Here is a 26,961-nt window from a genome sequence, read left to right on the forward strand (position 1 = left end):
AAAATCTCCAAGCAATCTCTATTTTAATATACGTAATGTTTGTAAGTTATTCTTACTATGATTAGTCTATTTACGACTTATTCGATTCTTACAATATCATATTAGTAAAAATCACGAGAGTTCAAAGTTTCTCTCTCTTTTATCGGGCAAATAGCTTTCGCCCGCGGCTTCGTCCGCGTGGAATTAAAAATAAACAAAAGCCTATGTTGTTCTTCCAGTCTATCCTCTGCATCTATACCAAATTTCATCGAAATCCGTTCAACCGTTTAGACTACAAACTCTAACAAACATCCATCTAAACTTTCGCCTTTGTAATATTAGTAGGAAGTAGGATTATAACACTGAATTTGGGTATCACTGTTGCAATCACTTCATGAAATTGTAGTAATAAAAACAAAAGAAGTACAAGACTGAAATTAAATAAAGACAAAGAGAATGAATAAAGTTAAATGTATATTTATAAATAAAATCACACATTTCGCAGCGCCCAACATAAAAACAAACTGTCGGAAAGACAACCCTTTCTCTTGAAATTACGCTATCTACCGTATAAGAAGGCTTTAGATAAGGAACGACGCAAATGTTTTTCTACTGTAATAAATGAAAAGGACTTCGGAGCTCTTTGAAGGGTCGGGAACAAGTTTGAAGAGATAAGTTACTTTGATACAAGGCGGTGCTGAGATGAATTTACTGGAAACTGATTGGAAGTTATCAACTTTACAAAACCTTATGCGGGCTGTAGGTAGCTGAACTTCATAACTCACCGTAAACGACTTTTCGACGACTAAAGAAGAATATACATAAAATATAATGCAATCATATCTTTAGACATTTAAGATTTAGAAGGATGATCAAGAAGGGAGTTATGACTGAGATGACGGATGATAGAATGCTTTGGAGGACGAAACCCCGGTGCGCCGGCCCTAGGGGAGTAGGATAAGGCAGGGGAGATGATTTAAAATTTAGAACGTAAAAAGGCAATGATGACGAAGTAAACCGCAAGCATTTACTAAAATGAGCATTAGTTAAATTTTGTCATTTCGATGCTTTTCATGTCGGATGTTGGCATAAAATACTAAACATGTATCATACACAAAGATTATAACAAAAAAATAATACATTTCTTTGTAGATATCGTTTGGCACATGCTATAAACAGGAAAAAGTCTGTCAAGAAAATTCCATAGACAATAAACCACAGAGAAGATAAAGTGTTAGATGCTAAAAGTCAATAAATGCTGTCGTCCGGGTGATATAGTATCTAGACGTAAATTTATTCGCAGTCTACGTGATTTAGCGTATACCGAATTAATTATCTTGACCTTGTTACTTCACAGCTCGCATGTTTCAGCCACGCTTTCAAAGCATTATTATTTACACGATCTAATTTATTAAAGTCTGGCAGCTTAGTGTAACGATCTTCTTTTATTTTGTGACGTAACATTTATTTGTACCGATACCAAAATGTGCTATCGTTTTTTATGGAGTTAAACTACGTATTTTCTAAGTTATATAAGAAAATTTTCTAAGAAATAACATCATAATTGCTCAAATGAGCTAGGATTTTTATCATTTACCGTCGACATAAAAATATAACCATAACCAAAATTGTCTAAATATGAAAATGCTTTTAGGTTTTACTGTTTCTGTTTGTCTTGGTCATAAATTACCAAAAGGCAAAAAACATTTCCGTCTGACTAACTATTGGACACAAATACGAAACATCTCTATAACTATAAACAATTATAGTAAAATGCTATCAAAATAGTGTCTGATTTTGAATTGATGTCATTTCCCATCGCGACCTTCGCTCGGTCACAAGGGTAACAATGTAAGCGTGTAATGATGGGAACCGTTTACATGCAATAATTACATAACACAATCTATTGCGCAACATTCTATTGTCGGTTATAATTTTTTACCACTAAATTATAAATGAAACATCTGAATTAAGAAATTATGCTGATACGTAACTTAAAGGAATTTCAGGAACATAGTGAAATCAAATCATAGATAATTTTTGTTTAGAACCACAAATGATTGTCACCTTCAATACAAAGATATGTTGGTCTGTTAATCTTACTTCTTACTAATATTATAAATGCGAAAGTTTGGATGGATGGATCTTAAAGTTTGTAGCCTAAACGGTGAACGGATCCCGATGAAATTTGGCATAGTTATAGAGCATGGTCTGGAAGAACACGGCCTACTTACTTTTTTTTTTAATTCCACGCGGACGGGTTTATAGCTAGCCTAGCCATCTAGCACTGGCACAGAATAAAATAACTATTTTATTTCTTTCAAACTTGATGTGACATAGGGTCAAATTAAGAAATTCATTTATACAAACGGATCCGAAAATGTAACTACTGTAGTAAAACATTTCTCCGTTTTACGATTACTCGTAAAAATTCAGAAGAACTGTGACGAATTCCACGCGAGGCCCAGAATACTATAAAAGAATTTTATTGTGTCCCAGTTCCATTTCGCCATATATCAATTTAGCAAGCGGCTGACACCAGTGAGGTTATTACAGCATCTCATCTCTGAATCGATTCACGAGAATGAAACCGAGCGTTAGGGGCGTACGGCCTTAGAGTTCGCCTGTCCTATTTATATCTCTACCCCCGTTATCGATCTGGCGCCCCACTGCCCGACAACCCCTTTATACCTCCCATTCAATAGTATCGCTTATACCACAGTACCAAAGTTCATATTGTTATAACCATCTAAGGCTACTGTTAGCTCGATTTAAATACTAGAGCAAATTCAACTTCCATCCATATTTAAAGATGTTTTCTGTTTGCTTCACGTTCAAAACGCTTTATTTGTGCTATTATTTTCGTAAACAATGAAATTTGTCGCAAACCTACGAATAACTTTGACTAAATCGGCGTAGAAAAATTTAGTAATTATAATTACAGTAAAATATACTGTAATATTGCTCTTACGGGAATTTCTGCGCTTCGCATTGTAGACAAATTTACTGTATAACTGTTGCATACATTGTTATTACTAAGGGTATCCCCAATTTATAAAAATAATTGCGCAAAAGTAAGTATACGTGTTCTTCCAGACTATTCTCTACATGTATGCCAAATTTCATTGAGATTCATTAAGCCGTTTAAACTACAAACTCTAACAAACATCCATCTGAACTTCCACATTCATAAAATAAAGTTACACTTTGTGTGCATTTGTTGTTAGATTTTACGATATGTTTACCAACATTTTGTCATGTTAATGCTTTTGTAAGTGACTTAATCTCTTTACGTACACTTTTAGAGCTTCAAAAAGAATCTTTAATCTGTATATTAATCCTTTTCACCTTCAGTTCAAATGCTTTACCTAATCTGTGGTGTAACTTCCGCTTTCGTGTATTGTCAAGTCATTATACAACGTCGTAAGTTATTTTACTTCTACAAAGTTTATAACTTACTACTTTGTTCGGATTACAAAATTAACGGACGAATACTGAAATGTTAAAAAAAATTGCGTCTTAAATGAGCCCATGAATTAACTCCAAATTCCTTACACATTTTGACGTCTATCAGATTATAAGCGGCGGATACGACGAGAAGTATTTACGATTCGTTTCAATATATGGCCGTAAGTCTTGACAACAGGTTACATTACGATTGTCAAAAGGTTGAATGATTCGTGGCTTTATCTAAAAAACCTAAGTCAGGTTCGTCCAATCACCCTAAAGAAGTTCTATAGGTGTTACTTTATTGAAAGTCTAGCCATATGTTTGTATAATCTCACGGTTTGAAGCTACAAAAGTCATATAGAAATGGCAAATAAAAGCCATAAATACCTAGAAAAAAATACAAAAGAGCACATGAATAAATTATAATTTGAGCACAAGATGTTAGCTAAATCAACAATTGCATTCGCCCACGTTACCTAGAGGTAGACGTTACTAATGACTGAAATCCCCGTTTCAAAGGCTTCAGATTGTATTGACGTAGACTTTTTTAAATGTACCGCTTTAAAAAATAGAGCTACGAAATTATTTATAATAGAAGCGAATTTAATGATGTCTGGAGACGATGAAAAGAGGACATATTTCCATCTACATTTTTGTAGCTCTCTGAAAGCTTTTAAATATATTTTACGCTTGAATGGCGAGCGACGAACGGATGCCTAAAGGTACTTCTATTGGTATTTATTGAATATATTTACGTTCAGATCGCGACAGAAATATTAAACGTACAGAATATTCCTTAAGACATTAGAAATTATTGCCTTTTGAACTAGTATTAACAACTTAATTGTCTTACTTCGAACACAATTTTTACTTAAAGAAGTTATTTGCAGTATACGATAGCTGAACAAATATCTTTCAATATATAAAAAAAAATTGCTCTAAAAATATTGTATTGTTTGTGTTGCGTCGTAAAATCTTTGTGATTTACATAAAGTGAGAAAGAAATGAGAGTTATAATAGATGCCGTAAAGCGATTCCTCTTTCATATTTCCATGACAAAGTAGAACCCACATTATGGATTACAAGCCGCCCGTTTAGGGTAGCTCTGTTCACTCTGGATTTTCAACCATTTGATAAAATGTACGTAAATACGCACTCTCATGCAAATTGTTACAATTTAAATAATTTATATTTAATTTACTAATATTATAAAAAGGAAAACTTTGTTTGTTTGATTGTAATGAATAGGCTCAAAAACTACTGTGTCGATTTTAAAAATTCTTTCACCGTTAGAAAGGTTATTTATTTGTGAGCAACATAGGCTATATTTTTTCATTTTATTATTATCATTTTTAAATTTCACGCGGACAGAGTCACTGGCAAAAGCTAGTATTGAATAAAGTATTTTAAAAATACTGAGTTAGTATTCTTTCATTAGATAAGAATAACATTAATTTGCATTATCATTGAAATACGTTTTACTGTTTTTTAATTTGGTGAATAATTTCATGAATATTAAACATCAAGCTTCAATAAAGTAAAAAGAAAACTCATCTCGCTGCTTTGAAATAGACGTTTAAAAAATCATGTAGTTTTTTCAAAAAGTATCATAATATTACAATTCATATTTAAGATTTTGATATCATAAAGTATTTTAAAGTTATACAATTCGGATTAAATCATTAAAAAAATTCTCTCTCTTTTTCCTCTAACTTACATTTCATGTAACCAAATCTCTCTTAACATGAAGTAAGGAGAAACCTCTTTTAACTTTTAATAGTATCCAATTAATACTTCGTCCTGCACCCACCGTTGCCTATTTGATTTTCGCCATTTTAGCGCTTTTGGTAATGCTTGGGTAACCCCCTTGTAACGAAGATATAAAGATGAAGATATAAAGATAGAATTAATCGTCTGATCTATCTGGCATTTAATTTTTATAATTTCACTACCTGTTGATCACGACTTCATCTCCTTGATATTAAAAAAATATATATAGCCTATGTTACTGATAACGTAGCTTTTCAATAGTGAATATTAAAATCGGCCCATTAGTTTATGAATTATTCCAATACATACATACTAAAATGCAAATGTTTCCTCTTTATAATATTAGTATAGCTAACAATAAAGTATTGCATGTTATAATTATTAATGTTTTAAGAGTTAAGTATTATTTGTCTTGTGCACTATTTAGTATGCGATCGTAACGCTTTGCGTAAACAAGGTCTCTAGTTTCGGATGTAAATCAGGGTTGTCGGGTCGTTTTAATTATCCTTGTTAGTCAGAGATTGACCGTTGATAAATCTCCCAACCTTCGTAAATCAAATGTTATTATTCTCAAAGTTGGGAAAATATAAAAGGTCTTTTCAAGAACAGGAAGTTAAAATTAAATAACATATTAAAATGTATAATATTTAAACACAGATGATTCCGAGTATAAAAGACAACAATAAATATAATTAAGGTCCTTTAACTTCTTTACTATATACTGTTTACTAGATAAGTATATTTAAATATGTAATACATATACCAAATACTTTAAAACAACCCACAAAAATATTTATATCAAAGATAATATCGTAATAAACCGTAAGCTGTTTCATCTGGCTCGAAGGACCATGCCTGTTTCATATTCAAATAAAAAGACCCCTTTTGCTGTTTGGATGGCTGCACGTCGATTAGTAAGCGACAAAGTGCCATCAACTTTGAATACCTTCCGGTTTAGGTCGAGTTGGGGTACAGTATCAATTTACAGGACATCGACATCACTCTGAAGTTCATTCACTGCTGAGTATCAGTTAAATGAAGGATAACGAAAGATTAACAACGGGTTAAACAGGATTGTAATTACGTTGCCGGTTTTATCACATTCAAATAAATTACAAATACACAACATTTAAATGTAAATATGGGTAACAATTACTAAATTATGTAAAAATAGGATACGATCATAGAACAGATACTTGGTACGAGTTCCATAATTTAATTTCAATGCATTATTTCATATTATCTTTCGCTGCGAACTCCGTCCGCGTGGAATTAAAAAAACAATAGTAAGTAGGCTACGTCATCTTCCAGACTATCCTCTACATCTATGCCAAATTTCATCGAGATCCGTTCAGCAGTTTATGCTACAAACTCCAACAAACATCCATCTAAACTTTCGGATTTATAACATTAGTAACGGTAAGATTAAGTTACAACTGAATTCATATTTATACAAATAGAGACTCAAAATTATAGTTCATTTAACAGTCCACAGTTCTACGCTTGCAACAAATTAGTTTTATCGCAAACTATGCAAATTCGTAGATAAGAGCACTTTCACATGTACATATATTTCGGTTACAACGATAGTAATGTGGGTTATCAATGTTTTGCTAAACAATGTACACAGTCGCTATTATATGGAACAGTTTTGGTGTTAGTATCACCACAAGGATTACTAAATATTGTTAAAATATGTAGGTCGTGGGTGTAAGTTGCTAAGACAATAACGTTTTTATGTTAGTAGAAAACTAGCGATTCATTATAGCCTAGCCTGAGTGGTGAGAAAATACATCTTATATTCCTGTCATATCTATAGCCTTTGCGTTAATGTAAACTATAGCCTATGTCAATCAGTGACTCAGTGATAATTTAGCTTGGATTTTGTAGCTATGCAAATAAACAATCTATTTGTCAATAAGGAATGGAAAAATATATTGCGTCGGTTGGAACGTGAAAATGTCTCGTGAACCCACATTCAGAAAATAGAGTATATGCAAAAGCAATTACCCAGTTGACGTCAGAGCATTTGTAACAATAAGCCTCAGTATACGCAGGTGTATTTGAACAAACATACGCAAGCGAGCGTAGAAAAACATAATGACTTGTCACAGACCACGACTCTATCTCTACAATTGTGAATCATCATATTTCGATTTCTTATCTTAGTACATCTCATGTCACGTTTCTATACTGATAAGACGCGTAACTTGTGTCTATCAGTAAGAAGCTAGGAAACTACGAACAGAATATAAAAAAAGTATGGAAAAAGAGACAGTAATATGACCAATTGTTTTCTTTTTTTTTATAACATAAGGTGGCAAACGTGCAAGCGGCCACCTGAATCCGCCAAAACGGCGAAGCGACCGCTGCCCATAGACATCCGCAATTGCAGATGCGTTGCCGACCCTTATCCGCCAGAGGAGGAGACGCACATAAAAAGGATATCTCCCCGTCCTATGTATCTCCTCCTCCGTCAAATCCGCTTCCTCTTCCCATCCTCTCCTTATAAGAAAAGGATGGTAAAGAGCAAGGGACTTAAATTAATTATTTTCTTTTCACGTCTGTAAAATTGATAATTAAAATTGCATTCACGAGTAATGGAGCTTAACAAAGATAACGTAATAATGTAGCAGGATAAAACTGAACAAATTTTTATCATAAAGCATATATGTAACTACATGAGTACTATATGTAAAAGTAACATCAAATCACAGCTTGTGATCGATTTTAGGTTTGCGTTTGTTCTATGTTTATTGCCAAACTGTGAATACCAGGTTAAACGTTATTACGCGAGAATATCGCTCGAAGTTCAACGAAATGTATTAAAATTAGTTACCGTCGCACGGCCGTGTAATTAATTCAGCAAAAGCGAAATTAACGCACCAATTAAGTTGCGAAATTATCAAAGTTTGATTATATCGAATACAAAGTAGCTGAGTTGTTGATAAAATTTAATGTCTTTGTAAATTGTATTTTCAAAATACGACTCCTTGAATTTTATAACGAGATACAAAAGAACATAGATTTTATGATCAACTGTGAATATTCGGTGTTCGTGTAAAAGTAAGTACATACTTTGTGAACTCATTTCATAGTTTTAACAAAAGGGAAACATAAATACAGTTTTTAGAAATATATGATCTGGAAAATTCGTACAAGTATAGATAATCGTATTGTGTTTTCTAAAAAAAGTAGCAATACGGTAAAATTGTGTTGAAAAATTTTCCGTTCATTAATTTTTAATTTTGTTAAATACAGGTTAATAAATACTTTTCACTAATGAACTTCATTATTAAAAACTAGCTTTCGCCCACGACTCCGTTCGCGTGAAGTTAAAAAAAAAAACAAAAGGCTACTCGCCTATGTGTTCTTCCAGACTATCCTCTATATCTATACCAAATTTCATCGTAATCCGTACAACCGTTTAGGTTACAAACTTTAACATCCATCCATCCATCTAAACTTTCGCAATTATAATATTAGTATAATAACTGTCAATTCAAAAGTAATTCAATTTAAATGCATAGAGACAATTTTCAGTTTTATAGAGTTAGAAATAAAAGCAAGTAAGAAATGTCAAGAAGATAATCTTTTAAGGTCAGGTCATTTATATTTAGTTCTAGTTTAGATGTAATAGAAAATACCGGTAGGAAGCTAAACAATTTAATATTATTCAGATCTCATTAAGAATAACCTTCAGCTTGAACGTTAAGTGCGGTTTTTAATTAAAATACCAATTAAATACGATCGTTATGGCGTTACGCGTAACTATAGATTAAATAAGCCTTCTCTTAGCGATGTTTTTAAAAGATTTCTTCAAGCGGTCTTAATTAGAATTTTTCAAACAACTACGCTTCAATTTAACTAATGGCAAAAATTCATGTTCTTTCAGACATATCGTTAGTCCTAGTAGCGGTAAGATACAAAAGTACTCGTCGACAACATATGAGTTAGCTGTGTTCCGATTAATATACAATGTCCCACAAACATATTGATTGTATACCTATCTTTTCAGAAATCTGTGTCACCTACAGCTCTATAAAAGTTTTATAGCCTTCGTTATTAGAATGAGTTGTGAAGGCTTAATCCGTTTTACTAATAACAATAGGATAATAAAATGTGTCAAGGTTTCTTCCTTATTATTACCAATGTCATGAGGCGACAATTCTAAATGTAAATGTAAGATTTCGTAATCTGACAAGCGATTTAAGGGCAGGTAAAGGTTAAGTTGGGTAATAGAGAAGGAAAATCTGAGAAGCGAACTGCAAGATTTAAAAAAGAATTACATTGAGATAGAGGCATTTTAACTCGACCGGCTCAAAATGATAATGTTTTACTCTATGTTAGGAGGGGTACAATGGTATAGGTAGGTATAGACAGAAATGGATGGAAGAAGGGAATGACGATTAAGATGACGGAAGATAGATTAACTTAGAGGAATACTCGGTACGCCGACCCGATTTAAGTTTGTATTTAAGTTATTTTTATTAAGAGCGCGACCACATCTTTGACTGAACTATCGCACAACTCTTTACTCGCGCTTTTCCCATTCCAATGTGCTTATATGAAGGTGCGGACACTACTTGATTTTTAGTTGTACAACTAAACAATAAATGGGCCGCGAAACAATCGAGAATCGCACAACAATTTTTCGTAGTTTAGTCATAGGCGTCCGCCCACTCTAAAATTCTTTTTGTAGTCTTTAATATTAAATAGATCAGCATTGAATTAACTTTTCAATGTTATTAAAGATTCAAGATTTCGAATATGTAAGTGCGAGGCTTTTGAATAACTTAACATTAGTTAAACAACAAAAAGAAGGTCAAACGTGGCAGTATTAACTAAAAACCATATGTTATGCGTAAGTTCCGACATTAACAAATGAATATGCCAGTACAGCTGAATAGTCACGCTCTACGAATATTACTACTGTCAGTGATTCAAAAATAAATACAGCATTTTCAGTTCGTTAGGTAATATTTTATAGGAACGAAATCGTGCAGATAATAAATCTATACTAATGTAATAAAGCGTAAATACACACTTCTTTGTTGCCTAAGATGTCAGTAATCACAGCATATTTTCGAATAACTCTTTTTTAAATAAAAAGCCCTACACTTTCGTCACGCTTTCGGCTTTATATTTTCACGCCGATAAACTTAGGGGCAAATATTTTGGATAAAAACCCTAATGTGGGAAAGAGACCATAAGTTGCCATCATCAAGGAAGCAAGGTTGCCATGGTTTGACATCATGTCATGTCATTTTGACATTTGCAATTGATGACAAATGTGAGCAATAAAATGATGTTTTAATAATTTTATGCGGATAAAATCGCATGAGAACAGCTAGTGCCTAATAATTTCTAATTTTCCCAACACATTTTTTTCATACATATTGTAAATGCATGTAAACTATCGCAGACCCAGTTGTGCGATTGTCAGTTGTTTCTCAGCTAATTCAACTTTTTTTTGAACGACTAAAATCGAGTTGTATGCGCACCTCCATATAAGCACGTAGTAATCAAAAGGCGACCAAACAGTTGTGAGATAGTTTAGTCAAATGTGTGCGCTCTTATTTTATACTAAATATTGTAAACGTTTCATTACAAAACATTGTGTAAGATAAGCAATATATTTGCCGAAAAGATTACGATAAAAAATCCCGCCGCAGAAATTGTTACATTAAGAAATTGCGTAGGACATTTACGTTAGCATTTTTCATGAGCGCCTCATTACGACCAGTCCCGATCCATTAGCGTTAAAGATTTAATGTAAACCTTACGTAAGATCACGTTTGTATGTCGTGAATGAAATTTTGGGAGCTATTAGCACTTTTAAGATCGCTTCATGTTTGTAATGCCTTAATACGTCATTTTATAATCTTTTTAATATTATAATGCGAAAGTTTAGATGGATGGATGTTTGTTAGAGTTTGTAGCCTAAACGGCTGAAGAGATCTCGATGAAATTAGGTATAGATGTAGAGGATAGTCTAGAAGAACACATAGGCTACTTACTTGTCGCGGGCGAAAGCTAGTATAATATATGTAAGCAGTGTATATTCATTCAGTAGGATTTTGAACAAATATCCGAATAAGGAAACTTACACCATTTTTATCAATTAAATTTGGAACATGAAAAATATTACTAGCTTTTGCTGGCGACTCGTAAGTAAAAAAAAGAGTAATAAATACCGCCTATATTATTATTAGAAATTTAATTAGACACTTTGCATTGATTAGATTAATTAAATTGCGTTGTTTGAAATCAATTTAAAACATTTCTATAACAGGAATATGTTACCGATATATAAAAGCATTCTGGCAATGAGGGACATTGCTCCCGTTATATGGGACACTGACATCAAAGTTTTCGCATTAGGAAAGCTACTGGGTCTCGGTCGATGGGAAGTAGGCGGCGGTCTGTATATGGGATATTAACGCGTCGGTACTAAGAATTACAGATCAAAATCGCGTATAAGTTACAAGTGATGATGTAATTGTTAAACTACTGGAAAATTCAGCCAGTCTACTCTGTTAGTGGGTTGTTTTAAGGCTAAAGATTTCTATAGAGCTCTTTGTATGGTAATAGAGAGAGGGATAATGTAGGAAAGTTACTTTAGCTTTGAGATTAATTAGATTTAGTTCGGAAGTTCGTTGAAATAAGGATTTAATAGCTCACATAGATATGACAGATTATAATATCTTCGAATGTAAGTTTTTGTAGACTGAGAATAAATTTCTTAAACATAAAATGATACGTATCGTTTAAATAAGTTTAGATATAAAAGCGCACTGTTGTAGCTAAAACGTTATATCTTCACATTACCTTAATTAATTTCAGAAGTAGAGTACTTTTTGTAGTAGAAGATAGAGTATTTACCTGAAAATAAAAAGATTTTGTCAATTTACATCTTATAAAAGTACTACGTTTTCTGAGACGTTCTTGGTAGAGAATTTCGATGGATAATCTAAACATAAAAAAGAACGATGAACCATTTGAACGTTGAAATTTTGAAATAAACGCTGAATATTTTTTAAACTAAAATAAGTTACAGGGCGGCATGTAAAACGAGGCTTTGATTTTATATGATGAATAGATTAAAAGTAGAACGAAAGCCAGAAAAAACGCAACGAGGTCGGAGTTAAAGAGCTTTCTTTGCCGGTCCTAAGTGGCGGCTGGATTGCTGTTCTTTCATGTTAAAAAGTTTTTTATTACGTTTAATAATCTTGTTTCGGCGCGAACTTCGTGTACCGCTTCCAGCGATAACAACCGAGTTTTTTTTTTTAATTACAAACTTTAAGAACGCTGTTGGAGTTCTACCTTTGAGTGAAAACTCTTGTTATTATTTCAGTTATAAATTACTCAAAAGTTGCAAGTATTTTCTAATCATTAATAATTTTGAATGACTTTGTTATTATAAGATGAAATCATATGAATAAAAAAATATTAACTTGTTATTGGCCATCTACGATGTCAATAAATATTTATTGGCCAACGCAGATATTTGCGTCATCCGAAATTATAGACGCAAATAGAAAATTAATTACATTTCCTTTTTATAAGTCAACGAAAGAAATAATATCCTCGACAGCTTTTTCATTTACGCACAGAAACGTCTATATAAAGGTCACACAATAAATTTGCTATCAGAAATATATCGTTGTTTGTATTCTGACACATTATTAGACGACGTAGTAAAATAAAAAAGTCATGAGATATATTCGACGATAAAGTCGACATTTTCAAAAGAAACTGGGCCAAACTACGTCCATCTATAATGATTAATGTTGCCCATTTATTTTGTATAGATCCCGAGGGAAGGCCGCGAGAAAAACTCGATTGATGTGGGATTGTAAAAGGACACTACTGTAATATTTTCCCTCATTTCCGTGCCATATGTTTTTTGAGAACGGTTTTGATGGACGAGTTTATACGGATTTATATTTGGGTAGGACTTGGAAAGAATCTGTTCAATTATTTTACCTTTTTTTTTATTTCAACTGTCATTCATGATTTTCAACCAGAAAAGAAAATGTATCTACTCCATTTTTCTGGAAGCTAACGTAAAGGATTCCGTTACATGAATTAGTATCTAAATCAGGCTGTACTAATAAAAGTGTGTTTAAAAACGATACTATATATTTTGCACGGCTGGGCGCCGACAGCTATAGTGACGTGCACGCGATGTACCTGACCTTGTGACGTCAGAAGGTCATCTGGTCACATATTTAAAACAGTACAATTAGCGCCAACAGTGTTCTATCAAACCTATTGACCCGCATTACTGTTAGCGACCTTTGCACCAAAAGGTCAATGTGAGGTCAACTTTGATTAGAACAAGGGGGTTAAATGAAATATCCTTTTAGGAAGCGGTGAATTATTACATCGGTTATGTTATAACCCTCAACTGCACGCGAAACAATGTTGAATAACCTTCGCGACGATATGAAAATGAAGTTACACATAATGTGAACATTTATATGCATATTTAACATGTACATCTAATAAAATAATACTAATCTATTGCTGTAAAATCTTTTATTCACATACAAATAAACTGTAATGTCAGGATGTGCTCTCTTAGCTTATGGAACGAGAATAGGGTATCAACTAATATGAAGACCGAATATCCTCGTAATAACAAAGCTATTTTTGAGATATAACACACGTTATAGGTGCAATGTGTGCCTGCCCTTATTGTAATGAAGACTGTCGCATTAACATTGCACATTAAGAAGCAATGTCATGGAGGCCATTCATCGCTTGGCTGGCGACGCGCGCGGACGTTCCGCGATGCGTGACACCGTTTATTTTTATTCTTTTTTTTTCCCGGTTACACGACGTGACTTGGACGTTTGAAGGTGTCTTGCAATACTCTCTATGGTTGAGGTAACACTGACCGTGACAGTTATTTAAATAAACAAAAGCTAAAGATTTACCTGTTCCTATTGTTATGCTAACACCAGCCTTTGCCTTTGGTTTCGCACGACTGGGTTTAATTTTCAAAAGCCCATGATTTATGTTGATAAGGTTATTTAAACGGTATAGAGACATTCTCGAGAATTCCACGCGTAATATGATTTCGCTCATTTGCGAGAGAATTAGCACCGGTATTAGCACGTTTAAAACGAACAAATGAATACGTAACGGCCTAAAATGCACCAGATGACTTTAAAAAATATATGCTTGTAGGCTTACTCTATGCCCATGGCGAACACCGAGCACTGGTAGGGCGGCCATTTTGTTAATCGAGTCAGTTCCATTTGAGTCGCGATAGAATGCGCGCGCGACCATGTGTTCGGTGGACGTCAATTCAATATCTTAATCGAAACATATCGTTATGATCTATAATTATTTAGTGGAAATATGAATTGTGATATTGAGAATTACGACTACACTAATTATCAAGACAACTATTTTGTTGAAATACCTAAGTACCACGCCTACAAGAAAATGTCATAAATCACCCAATATTACCTGATGTTAGTCGAAAGACTTCATGCTTATATTACTCAAATGTTGATATTGATATCTGTTATGCTGAGTATTCTTACAACTAAATTCGAGGTTTAAGTGACGGTGCACTAACGCGTTAATGTCTCACATGAATTGCGCAAGGTGTAACGTACATCACAAGATTACACGGCACTTCACATGCGGCTTACGTGCTCGCAAACGTGTTCGTAAAACGGGCCATAAATTCTCATCTTACACAATATAAGCATAAAACAGCCATGGTACTAAATGATATGCATCTTATTGCATTATAAAAAAAAACGAACCCGAAAAAATCTACTCACGGCTCAGTGATGTTCGAATAACCTTAAACATCTTTTGGACAACAATTTATAGTGTTAAAAAATCAACTATTACTAACAATGACAAAATATATAATTCAGTTAAAAAATATAACCTTCACGCTAGGCGTTACACGGTCTATTAGACCGTAACGTTATATAACTGTGGAAGCAAATGCTTACTGTAATACGAATTTTTGTCGTTATTCTGTTTTCAAGTTCAAGATTGGAACGAAAGTCTAATAAAAAAGAAAAAAACGTTGCCAGTTACAGTAGTCTGAAATACGGTTGAAGGTTTGTTTCACCCAAAGATATTTAAGAAGTATATAGACTAGGCATAGTAAACAAAATTTTGTTCACCGGTACTTTCTCTGAAAGGTACTATATTAGTTGTTAAGTTTAGTGCCTCCTCGTGACCTTATTTTGACATGTAATAAAACATTTTACAAAACTATAATAAACTCCGACGTTTAATAAAAAATAAACTAAACACTGTCTTAAAATAAAATGAAGACATCTAAATATTATTTAATTTAAATTTATATTATTGGCAATTAATTTGAATACAATTAATTATATTGACATACGGTTTTAACTATCTTTAAATAGAGTATAGAGTAGAACTATGTCTACTCTATATATATTTTTAATCTCTTTGGTGTTACCTAACTAAATAATTTTGTTCAGTGATGTATGGCGGATGGGGTTCGAGGTCGGCTAGATCTAAACTCATTATCCAATATCCTTGTCACCGCTCGCGGTTATATCTGACTGCAACCAACGCTGTCTAGTTTGGTCGCAGACTTTACGAGTTTTTTGCACTCTGGGAACTACGTCACTTGTCCATCGAGATATTTTTTTTGTGTTTTTTTTTCAGCCAGTTGTAATGTTGATAATTTACACTATTACTACTCTACACACTGTTGTAGATGAAATATAAAAGTAGAGCGAATAATTATTAAAAAGAAGAAGTAAACTTAATCAATTTTGTAACAACTGTATGAAAAAAATACACAGACAAATTGAGGACCTCCTCCTTTTGGAAAGTAGATTAAAATAGGGAATGTCGGGTTTGTTATGCTATATATAAGTACGTTAGTTTGAAATCGTGTTACTAATTTCGCAACTAAAAGACATTTAAAGTTATTTTTAAAGTACAAAAGCTCCAATCGTATCTAGCATGTTACAGTACCATCGAAAAGCAACGTGTGAACAAAAGTTAGTTGTATTTTTACACGACAATAATTTATAGCCGATAAATGGTACGATAACGGCACTGAGCACGCTAACACTGCAGTATGCTGTATCTTCATTTAATTTAACGTACTAAAACGGTGTTAATGTTATTTATTACTATAGCATGCTATGCTGTTGATACACGTTTACGGATAAACGAGATTCCGTTATATCTGCAAATAGATACTCGTCCTTGCTTTCGTCATTGCATGAAGTGTCAAGTTCAATGCGATATATCTTTGACTAGTTTTTGCTCGCGACCTCGCCTACGTGGAATTAAAATGTAGTAAAAAATGATCTATGTTACTCACTGATAACGTAGTTGTTGGTGAGTTTTTTTTTTAAATCGGTCCAGTTTTTTGAGTTATTACATGCAAATCTTTTCTCTTTATAATATTAGTATAGACTCCTTTTTATACTGCGAGGAAATCAAATAGCCACGTAGTTATAGGTGCATGTGCACTTAAAAAAATATTGAGCATTCTTATTGTAATTTATCGCAATATATTTTACCTCAAACTTGTCTTAAAATAGATGACTAAGTAAACGTAATACTTGTAGTACTTGTACTAATAGTGATTTGAGCTAAGAATATTATATTGACGTTGACTAAATTTTCGTAAAGAATGGAGAAGAGTCTGTTAATAAATTAGTTTGTACAAAAGGAGAATGGTTATTACAAATACAAAGTTGTGAAAAGTCGCATCAAATCTACATAACAAGATTGAAGTAATTCCGCAGCGTGCATCTTGCGATAAACCGTTTATAGTTAATTTGTTTTAAAATATATATTAACTGTAGAATATACTTTTTGAGTTGGATTATGAAATGTCAAAAGTTACTAGAAATTTCTATGCATATTAAATACTATTATAAATGCATAATACTTTGATAAGCTAACCATTTGCTACCACAAATATGTTGCTTAGGTTATATTAAATATTTACGAGTTGTAATTAGAATTCAAATAACAATAACTTAGATAAAATTGAAACATTTAAAGGCTAAATAATTTAAATGTTTCTGTCAAAATTTGATAAGACGCCTTAGGCTACATTTTCCATTGTAATCTAGAATGTTGCTAATTATTAAATTTAGTTAACAACTGCTAAGCTGCTATCATATTAGTATTTAAAACTGAAATTAAAAATAATAAACGTTATTGCATCAACTAAAAAAATCACCAATTATTGTTTTCAGCTTAAACAAGAGTTTGTTTAAAATTATTTAGTAAACCAATACCTCTTGTTATTAGAAAGGGTAAATATAAATTGAATCTGACCTGAAAAAGTGCTTGTGTATTGTCCCCAGCTAATGGGTTTATTATTACAAAGATACCTAACAACCGTGACACACATATAACCACAAATGAAATTTCTATCAGTATATTATGTCAAAGAAATCAACCTATTCATACGTAATGAGTTTAAGGTCAGTATACAAATGATTGTGTTTATTATCGCAATATAATTAAATATTGTCTATTGAATAGCCTCTTATGAACGAATACTAAACCCTTATCACGAATTTTCGTGAGAACGTTTTCGTATGTCGTCGATATTCACCTGACGTAAAGTTCACTAAAAAATCTCATTTTTGTCAATGACATTCCAACGTTCCTTTTCTTGAACTGTGACGCAAATATCCGTGATAGACTCCCTAAATAATTGATGTCGTGTCGATAAAAAAACAAATTTTGTATCGAAATTGCTTCTCTAGTTCATAAAAGTTCACATACATATTCAAATATATCCGATGGCATTTGATATAATTAAACACGTATATTTTATTACCAAAAGGCCAAATAATCAAAATAAAATATGCAAATAACAAGGTCTCATAAACCAATTTAATACCATATCGTGGATTTTCTACCACAAAATTCGAATTTAAAGTTACGTAACTTTTGTCACAAACGTGAACTGAACAATGATTGACATGCAGAAGTGTCACTGGATTGATTTATTATAACATGGTTACAAATCATTTGTACCATTTCAAAGCTCTTCATGTTTCTATTGAGAGGGAATATGTGCCAAGTGTGACATAACAGTAATACATTCCAATACTGAACGTTTTGAAGTTTTAAAGTCATTGCCAAATCAGATCAGACATAGACGTATCTAGATTTTAATTGATCATAACTCTGCGTAGAGATAAACTAAAACGTCATGATTAAAATATATATACCAGTGTTTTTATTTTATAATTAAAAGGACAGTTTAGTTCTATTTTTTTAAAACGAACATCTGTTAATAAAAGGAAATACTCTGTATCTCAAAGAATATTTAGAGCGCGATTGTGCGATTGTCTATTGTTTCTTGTTAAACTGTTTAGTTGCACAACTAAAAATCAAGTAGTGTGCGCACCTCCATATAAGGTCATAGAAATCAAAGCGCGATTGAACAGTTGTGCGATAGTTTAGTCAAAGGTGTGCGAGCACTCAGTGTCTGAAGACGTCTAATCATGTATCGTGACTTTCATCCATGATTAGTGTGAACAGCACTTAACATTGATTAATCACTTTATGTAGGCGGGTACGATGTAGAAATTTCATTGAGCAAATAGTTGTATCGCGTGTTTATCGCTATATAATTTTGCTATAACAATGATGATTCGATAATAATTACGTTACGATTTATTTTAGATAATATTTTTATATTTAAAGAAATATTAGACATTAAAGGGAGTGATGACTGAGATGACGTATGATAGAGTTATGTGGAGGACAAAAACCTGTTGCGCCGACCTTACGGCAGTAGGATAAGGAGATGATGATGATTAGACATATAGAAGAGTGGAAAAGGGCAGGTTGATAAAGAAATATTCTCAAATTAATAGCAACCGTCGAAAAGGATCCTCGGTCAAAACATTTATAGAAAAACCAAGTTTTTTTCGTTGCTAAAAACTCATAGTACCATGATTGTTGATCAAAATTCATTTCGTAATTTCCTTGATATTTGATTTTTAAATTTAAATGCAAAACATATACTTAATTTAATATAACTTCGTATCAGGCAGTGTATCCTTAGGGAACTCTATAATGAGAACATGTACATGTATCTACGAGAAAAGGAAAAATAATCTCAAAACACGAAAGCGACGTAGAGAGAAGATTGCGTTCTTTTATATATTCTATTTGTTAAGGAATAAGATGAGTTTGAACTTAAGATATTGAGATGACTATTCTATGTTACTAATATTGAGTGCTAAGATACTAAAAAGGTTATATTAGTCAACCTATGATACTCTTTCATCTCATATTCGTTGTTAGATTTAAGATTGGCAATTTAGTTAACATTACTACTATAATTTACTATTATTTTATTGCACTGAATAATAATAATCTAAGCTGTAATTATTAAACATTATAGTAATTATATAAATAAAAAGGGTTGATTATAACGAAATCAGGGCGCCATAACAAGTGCTAGGGAAGGAAAATGCTTCAGAAATATCGCGTGACCACGAAAGGGTTATTTCGTCTGTCGAAATAAATCCACCAGCGAAAGAAATAAATTGTTCAGTAAGTTACATTTTACTTTTTTAAATTACAAAAATAATAAAGTCACATTGTAGTACAATACAACTTATAAACTAAGAAATAAAATATAGAATTCGAAATTCAAAATTTTATTGTTCATATAGAAACACGAGACAACCGTTTTATTTCTCAATTTTTTTATCCGAACAATACAAAAAGGTTACTTCAATAAAATTAATTTAATTAATTAAATTTGAAGTGTTGTTATTTACTCTTTACCCATTGTCTTCGCTTTTACATTATTTTTTCCTTTTTAGTAACAAAATCTATTTTTTATCACCTTCGATGGTAATCTAAATATAAACATAGTATAATGAATTGTTGGTCTGTTTGTTTAATAACTTCAAATGGGTCGTGCGTTTTTGTCGCGAGCGCGAGATTTAAGCGACGTCACGGCGCGTCTGTGCGGCCGCGATGCGCTCTCGCCTTGACATCGATATGTGCCAGCCGCACATCAATATGTTGGAAATTATGACCTTTGTATAATTAACGGAATGATATTAAAAATCAAAATATCCGTCAGTTTCTATACCAACCTATCTTTAATTAAGTGTATTAATTCTTAACAGGGTTTTCTTTTTAAGCGCAGATCTAAAGTACATATATAGAAGTGTCTTAACGTACTACCATAAATACAATCATACTAATATTAAAAATGCGAAAGTTTAGATCGATGAATGGATGGATGTTTGTTAGTTTGTAGACTAAACGGCTGAACGTTTTTCGATAAAATTTGGTACAGATGTAGAGGATAGTCTGGAAGAACGGATAGGCTATTAACTTTTGTTTTTAATTTCACGCGTACGGAGTCGCGAGCGAAAGCTAGTGCCTTATTATTTTGTACGATTAATAATAGCAGTGACACTTTGTCTATATTCTATTCGAAATAAGTACAATTGGATTTAGATTTATTTTACTTATTGAAGTGAATGTGTACACATCAGAGTTGAATATGTAATAACTATAAAACCTATAGCAAAATAACTGGATATATCTAATAAGATTAGGAGATGAATTTATAATATATACGGCTTCACTTATATGTTAACATAGGTGTAAATGTTATAAACATAGCCTATACATAAAACTTATACGTTTATCCCAGTGTACCTTTAAATATTTTCATTTATCTTGTTCTCTTTACCTTCCTCTTCTAGTATTTTAATTAAGTGAATTAGATAGTCGGTAAATAAGGGAAGAAAACGTCCCTTTTCTGACCATTAAAGACATACATATACAACACAAAAGTCGAACTTGTTCGTTATTTTAACTTGAATTCTTTCACGCAAATTAAAAACTATTATTTTTATTTTATTTTACAGTATTTAAACGCATAAAATTAAAAGCGTTTCAAGGTTAAAAAATAATCGCGTAAGTGTAATTACTTAGTTATTCGTCATTCAGAAATTGTAAATTTTTATATTTCTGCACTTTTTATGGAGTTTCAGGAGTTTCAGTTAAGTTTGGAAATTAACTTAGCCGAAAGTAGTTAAAGTAAATTTTAATAAAATTATTGCATTTTTATTAAAATTTAATTAACTTCCTTTTGACTTCCGTTTTTGAATACAATTGTCTTATTCAAAACCCCAATTTACATTCTCTGTTAATATAATTATATTATACTTGTGCTTCCGTATGTTGACCTTAAGTACGGAATAAGTTTATTTTGTTATGTATGTTTTAAACAATAGAAATTGGATAACATTGTAGTTAATTTGAGACAATGAAATATTTAAATAGATTTGCTAGTCGAGTCAAAATGACGCTACTTTTTTTTAAAAAAATAATCATATTGTATTAATTGATTTTAGAACAGTGTTAAAATTAACGAAACTATGTTTCATCTGAAATATAGTTCAAATTAGTTGTATTTTTTTTCGTTTGTGGCAACGTTGTGCCAGCCAGTTTTACTTCAAAACTTTCCTGTTTCGAACACGTCTCAACCGTAGGTATTGCGATAAGAATCTAATAAAGTTAGTTTATTGCTGTCGAAGAGTATGCTGATATGGATTTATTGTTGAACGAAAATATAAAATATAAATGTGTTATTAACTTCTGTATTACAATGTATGTTTTTATTTTATATAAAATAAAATCGATTGCAATATGTTTTTGCGATTGCTGTTGCAATTTTTATTAAACGGCAAGATGACGTCTGTAGAAGAAGAAATGTGATATAAACCCATTAATTAAAAAAACAACCCACATTTGTAGTTTTTCATTATTACATCAAAAATACTTTAACATGCAAAACTTTGTACTTTTACTACGAGCTTTCATTTAGATTCACATGTCGTGATATTTTGGATTTAATTTTGCAATAAAATTCGATGCGTTTCCTGGTTGTTTATCAATGTAAATTGTTTAAATGTTAAATAGTGCTTTAAGGTATATGATTTGATATTAAAATCTATGCAGTTTCGAGCATCGTTGGTCGCGAGATATAAATTAAATGTATAAGAGTACTGTGAACGTAATTACATTATCGTTTGAATGAAACCCTGCTTGAACGCACGCCAAAGCGGCATAGCTCACTACGCCTAGGTCACGATCAAACTGATAGCACATCGTCATTTTTAATTCTGTTATAGTTATAAAAAGTTTTTTTTTAATAGTTTTAAACTAATAAACATTATAAAGACATGTACAATATAACTAAGCTACATAAATAGCACCTGAAACCGAATTTTCATAATTGATAACCGTACGTGTCAGTTATTTCCATCGCGCGTCAGACTGAAACCATGAAAGCGATTCGTTCCTCACTCGTGACTTACGATAGATCACACAATTAGGTAAACTAGAATATGAACGTAAACTGAAAACGTAATATCCAACGCAAACATACCCGGCCTTGAACGTTAAGCGGTTCGAAAATACGACGCGCGTGGAAATAGCCGCGATGAAAATACTAGCACGTGATCGTACGTACCTCGCGTACACTCGTATGGAGAAAATCGATGGTGCTTGTTGCCCGAGGACCTGCGGCCGACTGAGACTCAGCCACTGTGTCAGCAGAACGCCGCGCCCGAACCTCCGCCCGCCCGACTCGATCGCACAGTTTGATTAAAAAAAAAACTTCTTAACTCACTCAAAAAAAATACAGTTCTATCACTCGTGGTTCAGGCGGCGTTACTGAGGTCGAAGTTGAGATCGCGGGTAGCGTGTTGTTTTGCCACGAAGTGCGGGCGCGTGTACACCGAGCGGAGTTGGGCGGCGGACTGGTCGCAGCGAGGCAGCCGGCGGGCCGTCTCTACGTCCCCCTGTCGTCCCCCGCCCCTCCGGTGGCCCCGCGTGACGTAGGCTCCGGCCCGCGATGGTGGAAATTAGCAGCTTCCCGAGCGAGGGTCGTCAGATGTAGGTCACGGGGACTGGGCCTGCACTTGCCCACTCTACCATGCTGATACACTTGACAAGTTTAAGGACGTAACAATGATATTAGTCGTAGTCAGTTGTAGTAATTACCGGAACCGTCTCGCTACGATCTCGTAGCACGACCGCTGACGTAGAGACAAAGGGCTACGTCGGGCCGGTAGCGATATACCTTTCCAAAACATCGCTCGTGTGACGTCAATACGATGGAGTGATTTTATCGCAACTTGAATTTTCGATAAGTAATTAAATTTTTGTTTTAATAATCGATGAGGATAGACCCTTCTTGTAAATAACATCTAACATTATGAAATTATTCTAAAACATTTTCACATTCATACGAGTTTTACTCCGATTTCCTGAATAAGGTAAACTGACGTGACTACTCGTTTAATAGAAGCAATAGAAAGTTTTATATTTCCAAGGTGTACCGTTTCTCAGCGCTCTTGAATGACGTCATTACAGGACGGTAACTTCCGCCCGGCGACTGAAGTGTATAATGAAATCTGTGAGGTGTCGGCCGACAGCCGACAGTCGTGATTGTTAGAGATTGTTAGCTGAGCGAACAGGCGCAGACTATACTAGCCACAGCTGCATTGAACTCACGTGATGTTTGTTACAAAGCAATCATCTCGTTATTACTACTATTATATCTCTATGAAACGCAATAATGCATGAGTCGGTTCTTTTTTTAATTAATTTGTATTAAAGATCTATCTTTTTCACTTAGTGCATTTTTATTATTATTGCTGCCAACGAGTGTTATAACATTACACATATTTATATTGATGTTTATTACTAAGTCAATTAATTAAGTTTGCTAACTTCTCAGCAATATTCATATTGAAACTTTCAAGAGTTAAAATCTGAACTAGATATTTTATGAACTTATGCTGTAGTATTTTGAAATAACAATAAACAAAAGAGCATCATCACGTCTAAACTGCAACTGCGATCTCCCAGCAGACATTTTTCATTTGCGAAATTTGTCGAATGCTCTTAAAACTTCCACCACTAATAGGATAGTGTCGTACGATCTAGATGCACTGCTCATATGAAGACTGTCATAAGTTTAAATGAAATCACTTCGCTTAGCGCGGGTTCAATGAACTGTTTAAGATTGTTACGATTGTTTTGTTTATTTACATGGTAGAGGTCTGATTATGTTTTTTAATTGACTAATACGTAGTGGATGTACGTTGTAAACACGTCTTATATGAAAAAGAAAATAGGAAAATTTTATACATTTTTAAATAATATATTCATTGTATTTCCGAATTAATGAAAAACATGAAACACTATGAAATTTTAAGAAAAATATCACCAAAACTTATAATACTTAAAACGTTTAACAGATAGTGTAGAAGGTCCTCAAAAATAACGACCCTAAAATAACAGAGTTTTAGATATCTGTTATGATGAATGATTCAAAAAAATTTATGATAATGTACTTGTTGACATAAATGTGAACATTTTTATTATTCCACATTATCTAACTTCATTTTATTTTTACGTCACAGACACTATCATAAATAAGTTAATAAAATATTTCAGTAACTCGGTAACCTTTTGAACTTGAGATAAAACATTTATTCATTTATTCAAAAAAAAGAAAGTAGATTTAAAACAAAGGCAACAAGGATTTTTGGCAATAGTGTAGAGTCGGGTTTTAATACCATTTTGTTTTCTTTTTATGCTCTTTTATATGTTAAATCGATAATCCTGTTTATCAAATCCAAGCCAAGGTCAAAATAAATTTGATTCGATTCTGGATAAAGACTTTTATGATCGTCGATAAATCTTTTTTTCTGTTTGACTTTTGCACAAAGAAATCTAAGCACTTCTAGAACGTTACATTTTTTTAAATATTAGTAGATTATTGTTAATTTACTAATTCCTTTAACATTCCAACTAAGCTCTAGGCTTGTGTTAGAATGTTAACAACAATAGTCGAAAGGGGGGATTCGAACCTTCGACCGCAACATCGGTATTCCGTACCCCAAACCATGAGGCTAGAGGCGCTTAACATTGTGTTTAAATATTTATTACAGGAAAGCACATTATGTACAAAGTAATAATTTTCTAACATATCTAGTTAATGTTATGGCCATGGAATGTGATTTAATTAGGCTTTGTATTTGTAGTTTTTACGCTCTTAATAATTTTATACTATTCACCTCTTTTTGTTTAATTATCGGATGGTGAGGATATCTTTTAATATTGCTCTGTCTGGCGTAACAATGATATTTGTGTATTTTTAAAAACTACCACAGCTTACTTAAGATAAGAGATTACATTTACAGACTGGTTTTATCATATTTTGTAAAGATTAGACTTGAGATTTCCTTTTACGATGAATGTTTTTCAATAAAATCACATAAAACATTACATCAAATATAGGTAAATAATGAATCGAACTAATCAATATATTAAAAATAAACAAATGAAGCCTATCGTCAGTTCAGTTTATTAATTTTATATGCTAAGAATTTATTTCATAGGCTGATTGTGTGATATATGTAATGTTGCTTGCCATTCTTGTAAACCTTTAACTAAATCCAATCGTACATTACGTCAATCTAAGCGCAATCATCCCTTTATGACGTCATTTGTCGTAACACTTTAATACCCACTTACGTCTAATAATAACATGTAGCCACGGCATCGAGGATAGTGTGAAAACAACAAGAATGATCCTATACATTTTAATACGTATACGTTTTCATACGAGAATGTTATAATACCAACAAATAGAATAAACAAATTCAAATAGGTTTTTGCAAAGCTTTGAAACTATCTTCACCTGTCTCTACACCATTATTTTCATGTCTCATAAGACATAGTCTTACTTTACTGATAGTATTATCACAAGACGCAAGTTTTCTTAATACCTCGGTCGTGTCATGTCTTGATTGATAGCGCTATGTATCGAGATAATTTTTAACAGTTATATTGATCGTTCTCACGTGACATGTGACGTCATAGTTCTTGCTACTTCTATTTATTTAGACGAGGAAACGTGTAATATATTAAAGTGTTGAATTACAGACTTCAAGAATTAAATATAAATCTAAGGGCTTGTCCTACCAAATTCTAAATAACAATCAACGTGTAAAACATTTGATGGAAATATCGGATTTTGTTCTTTATCTAAACAGTGACGTCATTTTTAAGCTATCGGAGCCTCTATCAGCCAGTTGTGGGACAGACCCTAATTGTAACATTTATATTGATGTCTCTCATACGTAACTTACTCATTGAATTAATGAAACAAATTGTCAGAAATTTTAAATTAAGTATTTGTATGTTACCTTAACTTGAGATATTTTTTTTAGATATTTTTATACATTTCTTAGTTGTGCTTTTAGTCATATAACTGAACTGTTAAAGATAATCTGCACAGTTTTACTTGGCTTTAGTAAATGCCGCTCAATTCAATTTCAGCATATGCACGAATAATGCTGCATAACGTACTCTATATCCAATAAGCGTTACTTACGCTTAGTTTAACAAATAGCAGTCGTTTTAGCGCAGTTTCTTTTGTTTCTGTTACACGGACCGAAGAAAATAATACATAATAGTGTTAGCGAGATCATTTGTTATTTATGTTTACTGTTATTTTAACATTTATTATAGTTAATATTTTTCAATAATTTAATGAAAATATTAGATCATTTCGCGACTGTAATATTGTGTTCTTGAAAATTTTTAGTTTTTCCAAGACTATGTTTTCTTATTTTATTTGTTTATGGAGCATTTATTTATTATAACTTAATAAAAGTAATTATCTTATTATTACGAAGAATT

General features: G+C 32.6%; 1 protein-coding gene across 1 annotated transcript in view; it reads right to left on the reverse strand.

The window, feature by feature from the left end:
* Positions 1-22,997, reverse strand: part of LOC106109476 (protein Tob1) — a 30,237-nt gene extending 7,240 nt beyond the window's left edge. The window contains exon 1 of the mRNA XM_013290989.1: positions 22,715-22,997. The gene's annotated coding sequence lies outside the window, so the exon portion shown is untranslated. The remainder of the gene's footprint in view (positions 1-22,714) is intronic.
* Positions 22,998-26,961: the final 3,964 nt, after the last annotated feature.

The sequence above is a fragment of the Papilio polytes genome, unplaced genomic scaffold (assembly GCF_000836215.1).
Source record: "Papilio polytes unplaced genomic scaffold, Ppol_1.0 DF821289.1, whole genome shotgun sequence".
NCBI classification, from domain to species: domain Eukaryota; kingdom Metazoa; phylum Arthropoda; class Insecta; order Lepidoptera; family Papilionidae; genus Papilio; species Papilio polytes.